Genomic DNA, 17,214 nt, shown 5'->3' with positions numbered 1-17,214 from the left:
AGATAAACACAACAGGATAGAGATTTTTCACTGAGTAAACTTTGAATCAGACCAAATCAAAACAAACCTCGAATAAGTTTTTTCTAGGAACCTGCCACACAGGCCAATAATGCTAGTTCTCTGTGGTTGAAGCTTTTTGGGAACTTCCAAACCCATTCTTCACTCTCCAGTGGCTACTGGACCCCAAGCTTTCACTGCTTCACGGTTGTGAGGCTGCTTGTTTTCTGTTTCTGGTGATCTGTGAAGAGGGGATGGAAATGGGGAAAGATAAACTTCCTCAGAGCTTATTGTTTTTACTGAGATTCAGTAATTTATCTTAAATAAACATTTTTCAAATTGCAAAAAGTCTTAATCTCTGGAGTTCTGAGAGAGTTAATTTTGACAATTCCTCTGGTGTCCCCATTGTTATTATGTAGGAGCAGACAGAGGTCCTTACTCCATCCTTCCAGAAGTGCTTATTTTTGGTGGTATTAACTTTGATCACTTGGATAATACGGTGTCTGCCAGGCTTCTGTATTTTGAAATTATTTGTTTATCTTGTCATTAATAGTAATCTTGTGGAGAAGTACTTTGGGTCTATGAAAGTATTCTGTTTCTAATTGAAATTTCAATTTATTAATTAATTTAAAATTCCTAATTTTATTAGATGATGTATAATCTGTTACTGTCATTATTTATTTTACTAATCAAATCATCTCAGAGTTGCCAAACAGAACCCATTTCAAGCAGGCTTTTGGCTTTTGCCTTTTGGCATGACCCGTCATGCTTTGAGTCCTTTCTTCATTTCCACACAAAGAAATGTTTCAGGTTATCTTTACTTTCTTTGCCCAGGCCTGAAGTGAACTGTTCTGTAAAGGGCTCTGCTCCTTTCACTAGATGAGAGTGCATGGAAACCAAGAACTGGGCACAAACATGCCTGTTTTTATAGGAGGACCATTATTCCTAGGCCCTTGCAGTTGACAGAGTTAGGGGTATGTTTGTGTGCATATGTGTGTGACTTTCATGTGCATGTACACATATAAGCATGTATGTACTTACATGCATATCACATTTTCATATTTAGTTCCATAAACACATATATATGTAAAACTTTGACATCCTGCCAATAACTCCAAGTCTATAGCACAAAGAAAGCTTTATTCTATTTTCTCCCTTCTCATACGAATCCTCCGTCTCCTATGAACTACCTTTACTTTCAGTATATTTACTCATTTAAACAGGTCTTCCTTTATATAACCAGGCTTCCATTGCCATTTCTCCATGCCAGTGTTCTTTCCTTATCAACAGCCTCTTTTCTTGGCTTTGCCTCACACACCTGGCAGACCACCTCCCGCACTCCGTCACATGGGTGTTCCCCCTTCCCTCTCATCCTGAGCTGGACCACTGCCCCTCTGAACACCCTTCTACATGCCCTGACTCTGAAACCCCATTCCTGACTTTTCTCTTACTCAGAAGTCATCCTCAGTTCTCTTCATTCTTGGTAGACCTTGCTGCCCTGTATTTCCTCACCTCTGGGGACGCCCTTCTTGTCCCACGTAGGCACTGACACACCCCATAGTTGGCCACCACCCACAGAGATGCGTTCTCCACCCTGTCTGGGCTCTGACAGCATGCACAGCTGCCATCAGCTAGAAAACCTTTCTTAAAGCACTCAATGATCCAATATCCTGAGCCAGGCCACCCTTCCATGCGATGCCCTCCTTAACATGCTGTTTGGATTGAACCCCATATATGAGGCCATCACAGTTAAGCATCCATGTGCCAAGTGCATTCTTGCATAGCCCTGTGTAATAGTTATGAGAATAAATTGATTAGGAAGGAAAAGCAAGGGAAAGGGAAAGAAGAAACCTCTTGGAAATTTTACGTATGTTGATGAATTATACCTTATATCCCAAAGATGCACAAATGTAATTTGTCTAGTAATAGGAATACATTTACACTTTTGCTACTCTGCCTTTTAAAATAGAGCAGTTTTTAAAATTCTACAATCTTTGACCAACTGCTGTGTTTTGTTTATAGCATACATTTCCTGGCTTGAAGCAGTTATTAAAGAATGAAGGCTAACAAGGTCAGTGACTGGATTTTTCATTTGAATTTATGGAAATATATTCTTGTATAACTCAAATGACTTAAATTCAGGGATATCTAATAAAGGAGTACACAAATCGCTCCCACATACTACCTAAATACCATCGGATTCTTACCAGTTCAAAATGAAAAATGGGATTAATTTCTAAATGGATTTCACAGTCTTGGGAAAGATTCAAAATTAAATTAAACTTTGAAAAATGTAATCATTTGCAGTAATACATAAATGTATCCTACATAAAGATATTACAATGGACATACATATTCTATTACATAGTTCATGTGGGTATCAATCATACAGTTAGTCATACGTTAATTTGGTTTAAGTATTTGTATGAACTATGAATACACATGTACATAGTTAATACATATATCATCATGTATGTATTTTTCAGGAGTATTCTTTTTCATTAAATTAAGACTTGAGGCTTGAGAGCTTATTTCTTTTACTTGGGAGAACAGTCAAGAAAATAAGAAGAAAGAGGAAAATCCACTAACAAGTTTTCCATCTTTTATTAAATTCATTTTTGCCTGACCAAGGTACCGAACGTTGAATTGGATAATGACTATGTAATGACATTATTCTTACAAAATAATTTTAAAAAGGAGGGGAGACTGGGAGGAAAATTTTTGCCAGCTTGTTCATAATTATCATGTTAACTTATGCAAGTTATGTTGTGAGTGAGGATAGTTCAAAACTATATTCTCTAGATTTTGGGGGGAAAAGGATATTAGGGTAATGCATTATTCCTTAAACTTGTGTCCATATAAATCTTTAAAAACTCTAAAAGATAAGGTTAGAAACAAAACATGAGGAATTGTATTCCAAAAACCGTAATTGCAGCAAAATCAATTAGACAATTTTTCTTGATCGCATCTGAAGACTTGACACCACACATTCCGTTTATTTGCTTCTGGCCTAATAATCCTCTGCATGCTGAGGAAAATCTTTGTTCTCTGATAGAAGTAATAAAGCTGTCTGCACGATTCCCTCTTGTGAGACACGGAGTGCTCGTATTTTATTTAATCTATTGGTGTGCAGCCTTTTCAAAGTAAATACTTCACACACACCGAACAGAGAAAGACATGCAAGGGGGTTGGCCCTAGAAGTGTAAAAATTAAAAAGTGCCCTGTAAAGAAATAACGATGGCTCTCTTAAAAAATTAAATAGGTATCTCGGGTCAAGCGGGCTTTGACTCTCATTGCTCCGGGAGTGCGCAGGGCTTCATATTCTCCCAACCCCCCTGTTCCATTCAGTTGTTCCTGTTGAATAGAAAGCATCGAGAAAATGAAGAGATCTAAATGCCAGCAGGAGAGGAGCTGCATTCTTCTAGGCATGTCCTGAGCCTAGTCACCCAGAACAACTGGTGATCCCTGGACAAAGCTGTTCACAGCAGGTGGCCATATCAAGAAATTTTCCTCCTGGAATTAGATATTATCCCAGGAATCACTACTGAGTCAAACATAATGCCCCATCCTGCTGGGTCAAGTAGGATTCCATTTCAATTTCTTTACACAACGATGCGTTTCATCTTGTCTGCGTACAATGACAGTGCTCAGGCATGAAATAAATTGAAGTGCCTGAAAGGCAGAATTATCCCTTGAACCTGCAGCATTCCCAACCCCAAAAACATACATTGTCAAGTGAGTTCCAGATAAGCAGGATCTTCAGCAAGTGTTTGTGCTGGTTGGCTTCCTTTAATCATACTCCCTTTTGTAAAACGGATTTTCTAGGGGAAAGATAAATCATTGCTGAGGGAAAGAAAAAAAAAAGGTCATTTTCAAAAGGCTTAAGAGGTTCATTTTGTGTGGCTTTCCAAGGTGAAACAGGTAATTCAGAGTAGTGAAAGTCTTTTGTGATCGACTTAATTCATCCTTCATTTTATCGAGAAAAAAAACTATTGAAATAAGACTGAATAAAGTTCTTTATAACAATGTTCCGACAGATAGAAAAGTTATTTCTTGTTTGCCAGGATACTGTCCAAAGTCTGGCAAATGAACGTTTAGTAGGTTGAGAACAAGATTTTCTTCCACCTTCTGTTCAGAAAAATGTAGCAGTGCTCTGGGATGTGTGGCAGATAAATTTAAATACTTTTATCCATAACATACCTTTCCCTCCAGGGCCTCAAACCAGCTTCAGTGTGAACGTGTGGCCAAGGGACATTTTTCTTCATCATCGGTTATGTTTGAGCCCTTTAGATATACAGACGTGTGAAAAAAAAATTCAAGAAATTATATTTCATTTTTGCTTTATGAAATGAAAGAAGATCTTTCTTTGGCAGTCATATGTTTTCCAACCTGAAATTATATTCTACCTGTAAGAATAGTTCTCTGGAATGTATTTATGGAAGAGGTTGACTCAGAAATTAGAGTCATCTTAAATTTTAATAATTTTGAATACCTTGAAAAGTTGTTATGCAAAAATCACTATCAGAACAAAAGGAAAGAAAAATTTAAATGCATAAGTTGGCTTGGAAATAATGGATATTTCCTATAAAATTATTCTCTTTTGGTTTCAGGTTTCTTTGATTTAAAGGTGCATATTTAGGCAGTGTGGAATGCAAAATGAACTGTACAGTTCAAGTTGTTACACAAGTTTAGAACACTGTTTTTGCTCTTTTTATCAATGTAAATGAATATACAACAGTGGTCCCAAAACTGAAGTGACTTATATACCAGATGAGATTGAATATTGGGGTTGCTTTCTTCCAAACTGTATAGATTTGATTGTGCATATTGTGGAGTGAATTGCTTTAATTCTGAAAATTAGCTATAGCTAGAAAAAGGCAGGTAGTTATAAATGAACATATTTGCCCATTTAGAACACAGAATTTAATATGAGGGGTCTAGAGAATCTAGAAAAAGAGAAATAATTGTTACATGATATTTTTCTGATAGGGCCAATTTAAGACAATCCCATCTATTGAAAAAGAAGAACCCTGTGCTTTGAAAAATTATGCTAAAAAATATGAATGATGACTAGGTATTTCTAATATTTTGTTGTTTACTAATTTTAATGTTTTTTATCATTATTTTATTCTATTAATTTTTAAATGATGTATTGAAATAGATATGGACTATGAAAGGCTTTGTAGTTTTTCAAAGTATATCCAGATATCTGCCACTTTGAAGAAAGAAGTATGCGCTAATAAGGGTTTTCTTTTTATTTCTTCTCCAAGTACATAGAGCATTTCATCTTATATCAATATTTGTATTTCTCTGATATATTTATATTTTTTCTTATAGTAAATAAATTGAAGTTGTAGCTAATGTTATATAGTTTTATATACCTCATTACACTTAGCTCAGTGTTTTATATCTAAAGATCGTCAATACCCATTTAATAAATGCACCAAGATTAAATGTTCTATTTAAAATACACGTCTGAAATAAATTTACAAAAAATAAATAGGAGAAAATTATTTGCACTACAAGATGATTTTAATTTTGAAGTAACCATTTTTCCTTTCTAAATTTAAATATTAATATATTAAATCTAGGAAACAATTTAACATATAAATTTTTAAATCCACATAATTTTCCAGAATTCAATTTCAAAATTCTAAGTAGACAGTCATGTAAAAGTTATCTATCTGGAAGATATTTTTCACTTGAATTCTTCATTAATATATATTACAGTTGCTGATAGAGCATTTCCAGGGGTAATATTTCAAAACACTGAGAGCTTTTTATTTTTCCAGCTCTCATGTGTTTGTCCCAAACTTCCTTAAGAGTGTTTGTCATGATCGCTGCCTGAATATCCCTACTCGATCACGTATGGGTCTTCAAAGGAGACATGATTTCTTTCCTCCTCCTTTCAATCTTTAAGAAAAAAAAAAAAATTGCTCCAAATGAAGATTCCTTATGATGTGGTCTGCTGGTGAAGATGAAGTGATAATAGAAGTTTTAACTTCAGCTTTCTAGTTTTCTGATATGTACAATCATCAAGATTTGAGGAAAGGAATTTTTTGTTTCGTGTTAACAATCCATATAAAGTGAAAGCGGAAACATTTTGTACTCAGGGTCCTGGGCAAAGATGTTTGAAAACCAAATGTGTTGCGTAGGCCGGGCTAAAATATGGTGCAAAAACAGCTACCCACCAAATCCTGTCCATTGCAGATGGTGTTTCCGGTACCCTGCGTGACCTTATGTGGCCATCAGGGCTCTCTGTTCAATGAACTCTCTGGACACTCAGGCTGAGGAAGCAGTAATTATCTCAGAGGTTGCTCATCACCATGCCAGAAGGAAAAGAAAAAGTGACAAATTGCACATGGGCTGTGAAAGCTTAGATTTCACTGGCCAAAGCAAGCCATATGGCCAAAACTAACTAGGAGAGGGTATGGAAATGTAATCCTATCATGTGTCTGAGAGGGAGAAGCAGGGTTCTTAGTGAGCAGAATTAATGATTGCCTCAGCAGTTTTTGCCGTTTTTGCATCTTCTTTTTTACTTCCTCCAAGATATTAAACTTCTCCTATGTGTCTGATTCTGAGAGTCATTCAGGATATATTCATTTAAAGCCTCTTATTTGAAAAATATCGGGTTCTCCCCTTGGAGATAGGACAGTTTCCTCGCCCTAAGCAGGACTCTTCTCAGAACGTTTTTGTTTGATACCATGGGTGATAAGCTTCTGCATATTTTTAATTGGATATTCTGCTGAGTGGTGGCCACCACTGCGTTCAATATGTTTCTTTATTATTAGCATCAGTATCTTAGTTATTAACGAGAATATCTAAACTAACTAATAAAAACACCTGTGAGTGCTTTAAGACAATGAAGCATTGTACTGAATATAAAGGCTCATAGTTCACTCAAAATCAGGCATTGCCCAACTGCCACCCAGGGTCAAGGAAAAAAGAGGTAGAGAAACAGCCAGGTGCGGAGATGCATTCTAGTAATAAATTCTGTACCCCCTACAGCTTTGTGTCCTAATGATTATTTCTCTTATAGCATCTGTTCTCAAAACATTTCAGACCCACCATGTGAGAGACCGTATCCGCCCCCAGGGACAAAAGAAAACATGTTTTTGAAGGAAGACGAAAGGGCTGTTTGTTTTGGATGGCGTTTTAGAGATGTGAAGGAAGAAACAGGATTTGGAATACATGGAATGAGGTGTGAGAAGTGGCATGGTTGTGAACCACATGTCAAAGGGACAAAAAGATGATATTGATCTAACGATGGTAAGAAAAATGAGATGGATTAAACATAAAGGATTTAGAATGATTTCTGGTTTTGAAGTAGCTTAATGATCTCTTAGCTGGAAAAGGTTTGCTTGATCATTTAGCTTGAAATATGAAATCTAGAGCATTTAATCTTGCCTAAAGAACTGAATCACAAGGCCTTAATCATAAAAATTTAAAAAAAAATTATCTAAACAAAAACTAAACCATGGGAGTCAGAATAAGAAGAGAGATAATATCATAAAATAAGTTGTCCTAATTTTATTTTGAAGGTAAATGAATGGTAGCTTAAATGTAAGATAAAGGTAAAAAGACACTTACGTTAAGTTGAAATTATATTTGTAAATGAATGTGTTATTTATAAGGGGAGGAGGACAAGCTAACTTAGATATTTGAGACTAAAGAGACTCATTTTCTTCCCCATGCCCGAAGGTTTTGAAAGTAGAAATAAAAATTGTACTGTGAGTACCTTGTAGAAAAAGGCCAAAGAAACACTAAGGAAGAAAGCACATACTGAAATCGAAGAATTGTCAGGGAATATAGGACTGTGAACTGTAAGCTGTACTATTATAAGATGCAGGAAGTCACTTTTCTTATACTCTTACTATGTAATGGAAACAAAGTTTATAACAAACACACTTTACTTCCACTTTCACCGAAGAAAATATAACTTTGATACAGAGATGTCATGGAGGAAAAAGTCTGCTATGTACAACCAGAACATATCTTCCAAGGATTTGGGCAGAAAAGGTGGACAGCAAAGTTAATGTGGGACTGGTTACACTGGGATTGATTTGAGGAGAGGAGGTCGAAAAATTGAAGGGAGGTAGTGAAGCCGAAAGAGGAGAAAGTAAGCAGAAAATCAATGAAGTAGCATGAAACTGGGACGATGTGCTGGGAAATGACTGAAAAACCTGTTAGTTGACCAAAGTGCTCTTAGAAAAACTATGTGTAATGATTAGATTTGAGTTAATCTGCATCTACAGAATTAGCACCCCACCTGAGCCTCACATTCCTTTGATAAAACCCACTGCACATTTATACACATATTTGATGATGAAGAGAATTTTTTGTTAAACTCAACTGAAACTCAGCTTTATGCCTAGGTCTCAAACAATTTGAAACACAAACAACATATAGGAGGTGATAACATGAGCTAAGGGTTGAATTAAGTCACTAAAGAAAAGAGTGTAGATCCAGAAATGAATATGAGAACATAAGGGCATCTTAAAGCCTTCCTTATAGTAGAGAAATCTTGGAAAATGTTCTGGAATTCCAGTGGGAATGATATGAGGCAAATTGTCACATTTCAATGGGCAGAGTAACTTCAGATCACAACTGGCTTTATGGTAAGGTAAAGAATATATGCTTGTTCAATGTGAGTATTAAATTATCCTGGAATAATCTTGGCTAATAGGAACATATTTCATCTCTCCAATGTGATCCATCATAGGTACTGTATAAGCATCAGACATAAAAGTGTGAATAAATATAGCCCCTATTATTACACAGTCTGTTCTTCTCTTGAGCAGGAGTAGTGAGAGGGATTGAATAAGCACCCCTACGCAAGGAGATAGTCTCTGGCAGCAGCATGAATCATGGGCTATGATCACGGAGAGGAAAAGAGTGGGAAAGGATCACTGCAAAAAAGAGAACACTTTCGACGGGAGGCACGAAGGATGAACGGAGGTTCACTAGACAGAACAATACAGATATTTCGAAGTCCCTAAATAAGCATATGCAAAATGAAATTGCTTTCTGTGACTGGGGTCAGCTAGGGAGTAATTTGGTGTAACAGAAGAGCAGGGTAGGGTGCCTCCACTGGCTAGTAAATTGGCAGGTATCAAAGCCACAGAAAAACAAGATACAAACAAACAAGATACAGATAAAATATTATGTATGAAATGCAAATTCTTTATTGATAATGCTATGTTACTTAGTGCAACAACTGAGTCATGTTTCTAGCACCATTCTCGTGTCTTCTCTCACAAAATTTTTCCTTTATACATGTGTCCCAGTCACTGTCACCTTCCTCTAAGCCATCCAAGACAGAAAGCTTTAAAGTCACCAATCACAGTACCAATCTTTCTTTTCTATTTCCAAAATCCTTTGGTTGGGAAATAAACAAAACAAACAAACAAAACAAATCCTCCTCCTTACCACAACCATCTTCTAACTGGTCCCTAAATTCACTCAGTGCATTCTACAGAGTGTTCCTAGTTTCGCTGATTCTTCTCCATTTTTATCACAGAATTCCTAACTCAGATCTTCATAACTATAGATCTGAATTTTGGGTTTTATTTTCTTACTAGCTTCCCTGCATTCTCCTTATCAATTCTCTGAGCCATTATCCAAACTGCCTCCAGATGTGTCTTTCTAAAGTCCAGAAACTTTGTCATGTCACTTTTCTCATCATTAATCTCAGTGGCAAAATGCTTCATATGACATTTAAGACCATTATTTTCCTAAGTGCAAACTGTACACTAATTCCACAAAATTATTCTCTGTCAGTAATAGTTAACAAAGTTAGAGTATTCATGGAGTCACCTCTCCTCTGATTACATTTAATATGGATATATGCCTTTCTACATGGATATATGTGAAAACATGGTAAATAAAGCCTTCACAACTCAATCAACTGTAATATTTGTAATATATAATATTATATAGATGCATAGCCTTTATTTATCATGATTTTCCAAACTCCCAAGCTTCAAACTACTACTAACTAGTACTTCCATATTAAGAATATTGTGGCTTTTAAACTACTTAACATTTCAGAAAATTTATTTGAGGGTGTAAAGGTGTTGCTAATGTAATTTCCAAATTTGATGTCACTTACAATGGTCACAGTAACTGAATCTATATGGTCTTGTCCTCATGAGCTTGGCTGAGGTGAGACGTGAGGGACGTGAAGCAGAATCTGGAACTCATGACTTTTAGATACGGTGCATTCTGTTTAGCAACTCTGAATATGTAATGCCCAAAGGAGTGAATGAAAGCCCCAAACATCCTGATTTATGGAGACTCTCGGCCTGTACAGCTGCACAAGCCCTGAGTGAACTGTGATTCACACTGTTTGTTGGGTCAAGCCTTTCTCCTGTTAGTGAATAGCATCCCCTTTCGGTGTGAAGAAAGAGTAGGCAATTTCACAATTTAGCTGGATCCTCTTAAAAATATAATTTAAAGCTTCTTTTTTAAAGGATTTACCCATCAGCAACGTTTCAAATCCTACAGTGGTATCACATGCAAAAAAAGAAAAAAATGGCAAATTCTACCCAGGAAGGTGGGTATTACTTCCATTAACAAAGTTATGAAAGCGATTTGTCCTCATTTTTTTATATGTATCTAATTTTGTTATCATAGATTTATTTCTAGATGAATCACCCAAATCGTCATTTAAAGGTTGTAATTAGAAACCCCGAGATCATAGATTTCATGCAGACAGGAATGGTTAGGTGAAATGTACCCAGTGACCTTGACAGTATGCAGACAGATAGAAAGAAGGTTAGTGAGTATTTTATATTTTAATATTTTGCTTGCATAGGTTTGCTGTTGAATAAAAGATCACTACATAATAAGGACAATGGAAAGCAATAGCTCTTTTGACTTATCATGGTGAGCAACCTAACAAATTTTACATTGTGTAACTCAGGAAATGTAAACATGGATCAAAATATCTTACAACACGGTATGCAAGAAGTAACAGAAACACTGTAGTAAGGGAATACATATACTGAAATCCGTTAAATCAAGAAGGTTAAAATGAAAGGATGTTGCCCCTTTACTGAAAGATTGAAAATTAACCCGAGATTACCCACTTCCTATAAAATAAACATGGAGAATCAAGGCAGCAATTACTTTACTGCTTTTATAAACTCTCACACTATAAAACAGTTACTAGCTTTTTAACATTTTACTATGGAAAGTGATTTAAAGGAATCTTTGAAAGGACATTTCTTTTTTGAGAAGTTCTTTATTATTTTTAAAGGGGTAAGAGCATGAGCAGCAGCAGGGAACCACTTAAATAAAGGTTCAAGTGCCCTTTTCCAAACAGGACAAGCTTTTAGTATTTAATATACAAAGCAGACTGATACAATTTCCTGTGGGGTTTCTTCAACATATACCATAGCCATTATGAAGACCCCAAGTATTATTGACATGAAACTAATAAAGTGGAATTTTTATCTTTCTTTAAGGTTCTTTCTCATTCTTACTGAAGAATATAAGATTACTCAAGGAAAACCAGTATTCAACTGTACAATGTTTGCAGAAGAAACAATATGGACCACTTCTGTGGACACCCATTTTTTTTCATCTTGAAGTGAGAGCTTTTTGACATTGCATCTGGCTGTAGAACTATAGGGCATAGAAAAAGCAGGGGTCGGGGTGGGGGAATGTTGCCTTCATTTATATTGGAATTATTCTGACTGGAACTATACCATGAATCAATAGCCGGATAGGCTACGATCGAGAATAACTGAATAAACATTCATATTTTCATTAAAAAAAAACAATGATATCACATTGGCTCATCATAAAAATAATCAGTGGTAAAATTTGTTTCCAAATTATTTCACAAGATTAAATTTTTCTTTCATCAGGTAGGAAAAGAGTAAATTGTAAAATATCCATTAGGAGTGAACACTTAATACAAAATACTTCTTCAGATAACGACGAGTAGATGCAAACTTTAAAAGCTCTTTGCCTTTGGAAAGTAGCAGCTTGAAGAAGATATACAACATTCCTGGGATGTTTAATGCCGTTTTCATGCTGCTCACGCGTGCACGCGCGTGCACACACACAAGCACTATGCTCATTTAATGGCAAATAGTTGCTGTTTCTATTTGAACTGATTAAGACATATTTTTTAAAATAGGCTTTTGGCTTTTGAAATGGCACCCGTAATACCAAAGTGACATAACACTGCACTTCTGTAATTCAAATGCGCTGCCATTGAGGCAAGGGAAACGAGTGCCTCTGTGCAATTTTCCTCCTTTTTTTTTGTGAGTTAAGCAGATTTACTCTTTAACGGTGGAGCTTCAGCAGATGATTATGACATCAAAGTGTGACAGACAGTGATTATGAACTGCAGGGAGAAAAGGCGGTTAAAAAGAGACAATTCATTCCCATAGCTTAAAGGAACGATTTCCTTGGCCAAAATGTTGTGCCAGGATTCTTTTTAAAAGAAATGAGAGTGGAGGCTTAGGCTGTTTCGTTTGATTTTTCATTTCCTTTCATATTTCAAGTCACGCTGTCTCCCACATACCCAAGTCATTCCCCGTCTCACTCACCCACCGCCTGCATATCCTATGGGATCTTTTTTTGACCCAATTACATGGAGGATTTGAGTATTTTTATCAACAGATTTCTCAATATCAGGAGCTTTTATTTTAATGAAACTGACATCTGGTGTTACAGCCTGATTTTGTTTTTTTTAACTCAGCTATAATCTTTTTCATTTTGTGACCTTCCTTTGGTTTTTATAAAGCTGTTGGAAACAGTGCACGCAGTGGTGGTTAGTCATATCTTTGGCTATTTATTAGAAAGATTAAAGAATAGTGACTATTTGCTTATTTTATATTTAATTTTACTGTTTCTAATTCCCAGTTCATTAAAATACTCTTGTCTGAAACATAGTAATTATATGAATTACACATAATATCACGTTATTGAATTTAGTTAGCAAAACCACCTTGATTCTTAGCCAGATGCACTGTTCTAAATATAAAATTAATACATGGTATCTGAGACTTTAAAATGAATATTAATATAATTCCCTGTGACATTTTAAATGATAATTTAAATATTCAACATTTTTTCTCTGGAAAAAAAATCACCCGTCATTTTTATGGCATATGAATTTTTTTTAATTCCTTAAATTTAAAAAATATTTCAGAGAACTATAATTACAAATATTTTTAATTATGCTACCTGTACAGTGAAAAAACATATGAGTAAAGCATGTAAACTTTTGAGAATATTAGATTTTGCTCTCACGTGAGTAAATTATTGAAAGGCACTCGGGTGTGGTTCTTTAATGTGACTAGGAAGCACACCGAATAGAATGGCCATAGTATGTTCATTCAAAGCACTAATTTGCCTTATCTTTTGAATTGGGTGCCAGGTGGAATTTGTAAGAAAATTTTGTTAAGGTGTCCATAAATTTTCCAACTGGAAAGGAAACAAGCTATATATTCAAAAATTAAAATATCTGAAAATAAATGAAAACAGTAATACTCAAATAAATAATAATTAACAATATCTCCATGGATGAAATTTTCAGACCATCATGTACAAAAGTATTCTACTCCCATGTATTGAAATTTGAGTTCTTGAAGAAAAGATAGCATGTTGCAAAAATATATTCTAATATCAAGGTCGAGTATTAAACAGATGCCCAATTCCACTGTTTTACTATCCAAGAACACTGGTAGTCTGTTATCTATTCTGCAACCTTTTATTTTTATGTGCTGTGTTTAAAATATTTATCATATTGCCGCTCCTCTTGCTGTTTTTGTGTTATTTTTTATTGTAATAAGCACTGTGCTCTTAGCTTAGACTGAATATTACCCATGTACACATTTGATGTAGTAGGCCTTCTTAAAGGCTCTATACTGTTGACTCCAAAATTGTGTGACAGAGGGTTATCTCCAGTCCACCATAAGGAATTTCACTTGTTTGTTTTATGGTCTTCCTTACCTATCTATCTATTAGTCTTCCTATCAATCTCAATCTCAGTGAACAAATAATTTGATATACTAAAATGTGCATATATTTTAGAAGTAAGTCTTTAAACAATTGAGGGAGTCGTATGAAAGATATTCCCACATCTTTAGTTCATGCCTTTGTCACTGACACTGTTAATCATATAACTGACTATGTGACCTCAGGCTAAGAGCAGAGCATACACAATTTATTTTGTGGAGTTTTATAATCGAAGAAAATAGTAAGGAAAATGATATTTTAAGGTTTTTCCCATTTAAAAGTAAGAGAATTTGCTTTGAAAGACTGGATTAGTCCATCTTTGTTAAAGGTACATGTAGACACATAACTGCTGACCCTTGATCTAATACATTTTCTTCATTTCTGTGAATTTATTATGTCTTGTATAATTGGATTTCTTAGAGATTATTCTAAGTATAAAGATAGTCTATACTTACAATTATAGCCCTGATCAATAATTTACTGGCAGAAAACAAAAAAGATAAATACGATTATGAAAACCTTAAAAGGTCTGCCTTATTCCCAGCGGTAAACAGAAATTAGGAGCATAGATATCATCAGAAACACCGAAGTCCATCCTTTGTATCTATGTCCACAAAATCATGCAAAGCTGCTCCAGGTAAGAAAATATATTTGACTTAAATATTTACTGAAACTTACTTATTTCCCAAAGTTACTATAGCATCATAATAAATGTAGCAAAATGCTATCTTGAAATTAATGAGAAGTTTTTCCAAGACCCCTCAACACTGGAAGTCACTTTTTCATTTTAAGTTTCTGAATCAAAATATTTACAGCCACAGTTGTGGAATGGCTGCTTTGCCTTCATGGGTACATTCAACTTGTAGAATGAGTGTCAAGGTCTTGGAAGAAAATCCTCAAGGCAACAGTGGTACACTGTCTTAGAAAGTACCTTTGCTAGCAAGAGGATACTACTATGAAGAAAACATGGATGTGAATGGCTATGTGCCAAAGTAATTCAGAGGAGTTTTTGTGTGTGTTTGGATAGATGGACTTGAGCAGAAAAAATGATTTTAGAATAGCTTAATCAATTTATTTCACTCATGGTATCCTTTTTACGTAGTACAACCTTTATACATGATAAAAATCAATGACTGATTTTTAAAAGAGTTCACTGAATATGTCAAATATCTATCTATCTACCGTGGAATAGGACTCTACAAGTAGGGAAGTAGATGCATAGATACACCATCTGATCAGAAACCTGTATTATTGCTTGACTGACAGTTTTTCTATTCTTAGCAGAAAGTAAAAGAATGGTGCATCTTAAAACTAATACACCTCCAAACTCAACCAGCAGCCTCACCTGCACTCGCTGCGCGTCTGCGGCATTTGCCGTTTCCAGTACTCCTTATGTTACTTTTGCCTCTCAGTGACCATCTTCAGGCCACTTCCCCTCAATAAAACTCTCTTTCCTAATTTTGTCACTTAATATATTCATTTATCTTTATGAGATCATTTCAAAACACACTTCCTTGGTGAAATTTTTCTCCGTTATCACAAAATGATTACAGAATTCTAACCATACTTTAGCTAGCACATAGATCATGGATCAGTCTCCTTCTCTATGTATTACATGTATTACTCTCTCCTCCATATATATGAAGAGAGAGAGAAAGAGAGAGAAAGAATACTACAACAATAGTACAAGGACACATATTTTTATATGAATCTATTGTCTGACGAATTGTAATCTGCTTGAGGCCAAGGATTAGGCTCTACTTAACAATGTCACCTTGGACAGCAGCACAATGCATGGAATGCACTCTGTCAATAAGTGGTATCTGTTATATGTTTGGCGAAACTCAGTAAACACTAGTTGAAATAATAAGGAAATAAAAGTGTCAATAGTGAATATATATGTCACATATTTTCATAATTTATTTATATATTACAACTGTAGTTAAACAAGTGAACATTACAGTGTTGAAGCCAAAGCTAGGAATTTAATTCTTCTGGTCTGTTACCCATTAATTCTGATTTTGATTATGCATTGACAATGTTTGTTCTTGGATGATGAGACTTGAGAAGATTCTGAATGAATTAGCACAATTTATCCTTATTATGTTGTTGATGGAGTGTTAAAATGGTCAATTTCCCAAATAATCTCATATATAAAAAAAATTTTATATTAATATTTTGACATTTTCAAATAATTCAAAATATACTTAAAAGCATCACTTTTAACTTTGTTTTATAAGCTTTCAAAATTATTTGCAAAATTAATACATTTAGATGATAAAGCCATTTAAACTTTTTGCTTTTACTGTCTACTCAAACATTTATGAAACTAGGTTAACATGAAAAAAATGTACGTGAACTTAACATTTGCTTGAGTGTTATAGTTAAGGGACCAAACTGTATTTGTGAAAACTGCATTATTTAAAATTTAATCATTCTTGATTACTGTGGCTTTGTAGTAGAGCTTGAAGTTGGGGAGTGAAATTCCCACACTTTATTCTTCCTTCTCAGGATTGCTTTGGCTATTCAGGGTCTTTGGTGTTTCCATCTGAATTTTTGAACTATTTGTTCCAGTTTGTTGAAGAATGTTGTTGGTAATTTGATAGGGATTGAATCAAATCTGTATATTGCTTTGGGCAGGAAGCAACCCTAAGTGTCCATCAGTGGATGAATGGATAAAGAAGATGTGGTACATATACACAATGGAATATTATTCAGCCATAAGAAGAAAACAAATCCTACCATTGCAACAACCTGGATAGAGCTAGAGGGTATTATGCTCAGTGAAATAAGCCAGGCGGAGAAACACAAGTACCAAATGATTTCACTCATATGTGAAGTATAAGAACAAAGAAAAACTGAGGGAACAAAACAGCAGCAGAATCACAGAACCCAAAATGGACTAACAGTTACCAAAGGGAAAGGGACTGGGGAGGATGGGTGGGAAGGGAGGGATAAGGGGGAAGCGAAGAAAGGGGGCCTTACGATTAGCATGTATAATGTGGGGGGAGGCATGGGGAGGGCTGTACAACACAGAGAAGACAAGTAGTGATTCTACAGCATCTTACTACGCTGATGGACAGTGACTGTAATGGGGATTGTGGGGGGGACTTTGTGAAGGGGGAGCCTAGTAAACATAATGTTCTACATGTAATTGTAGATTAATGATAACAACAACAACAAAACAATCAATCATTCTTAAACCTGAACATAAGCCCAATTAAACAGGGTACCAAGTTG

The 17,214-nt window shown here is 35.2% G+C and overlaps 1 long non-coding RNA gene across 4 annotated transcripts in view; it reads right to left on the bottom strand.

The window, feature by feature from the left end:
• LOC140845843 (uncharacterized) overlaps positions 1 to 17,214 on the bottom strand; it is a 364,588-nt gene that overhangs the window by 88,615 nt on the left and 258,759 nt on the right. Inside the window, exon 4 of one of the 4 annotated variants that reach the window (XR_012124749.1) lies at positions 68 to 238. The exons of 2 other annotated variants lie outside the window; for them this stretch is intronic. This is a non-coding gene — a long non-coding RNA (uncharacterized lncRNA). Of the gene's footprint in view, positions 1 to 67; positions 239 to 4,211; positions 4,282 to 17,214 lie in introns of those variants that run through there. One more of the 4 variants, XR_012124750.1, reaches the window with a different exon arrangement.

Source organism: Manis javanica, chromosome 13 (assembly GCF_040802235.1).
Source record: "Manis javanica isolate MJ-LG chromosome 13, MJ_LKY, whole genome shotgun sequence".
Lineage (NCBI taxonomy): Eukaryota > Metazoa > Chordata > Mammalia > Pholidota > Manidae > Manis > Manis javanica.
This window is presented reverse-complemented; position numbering and strand designations above follow the sequence as displayed.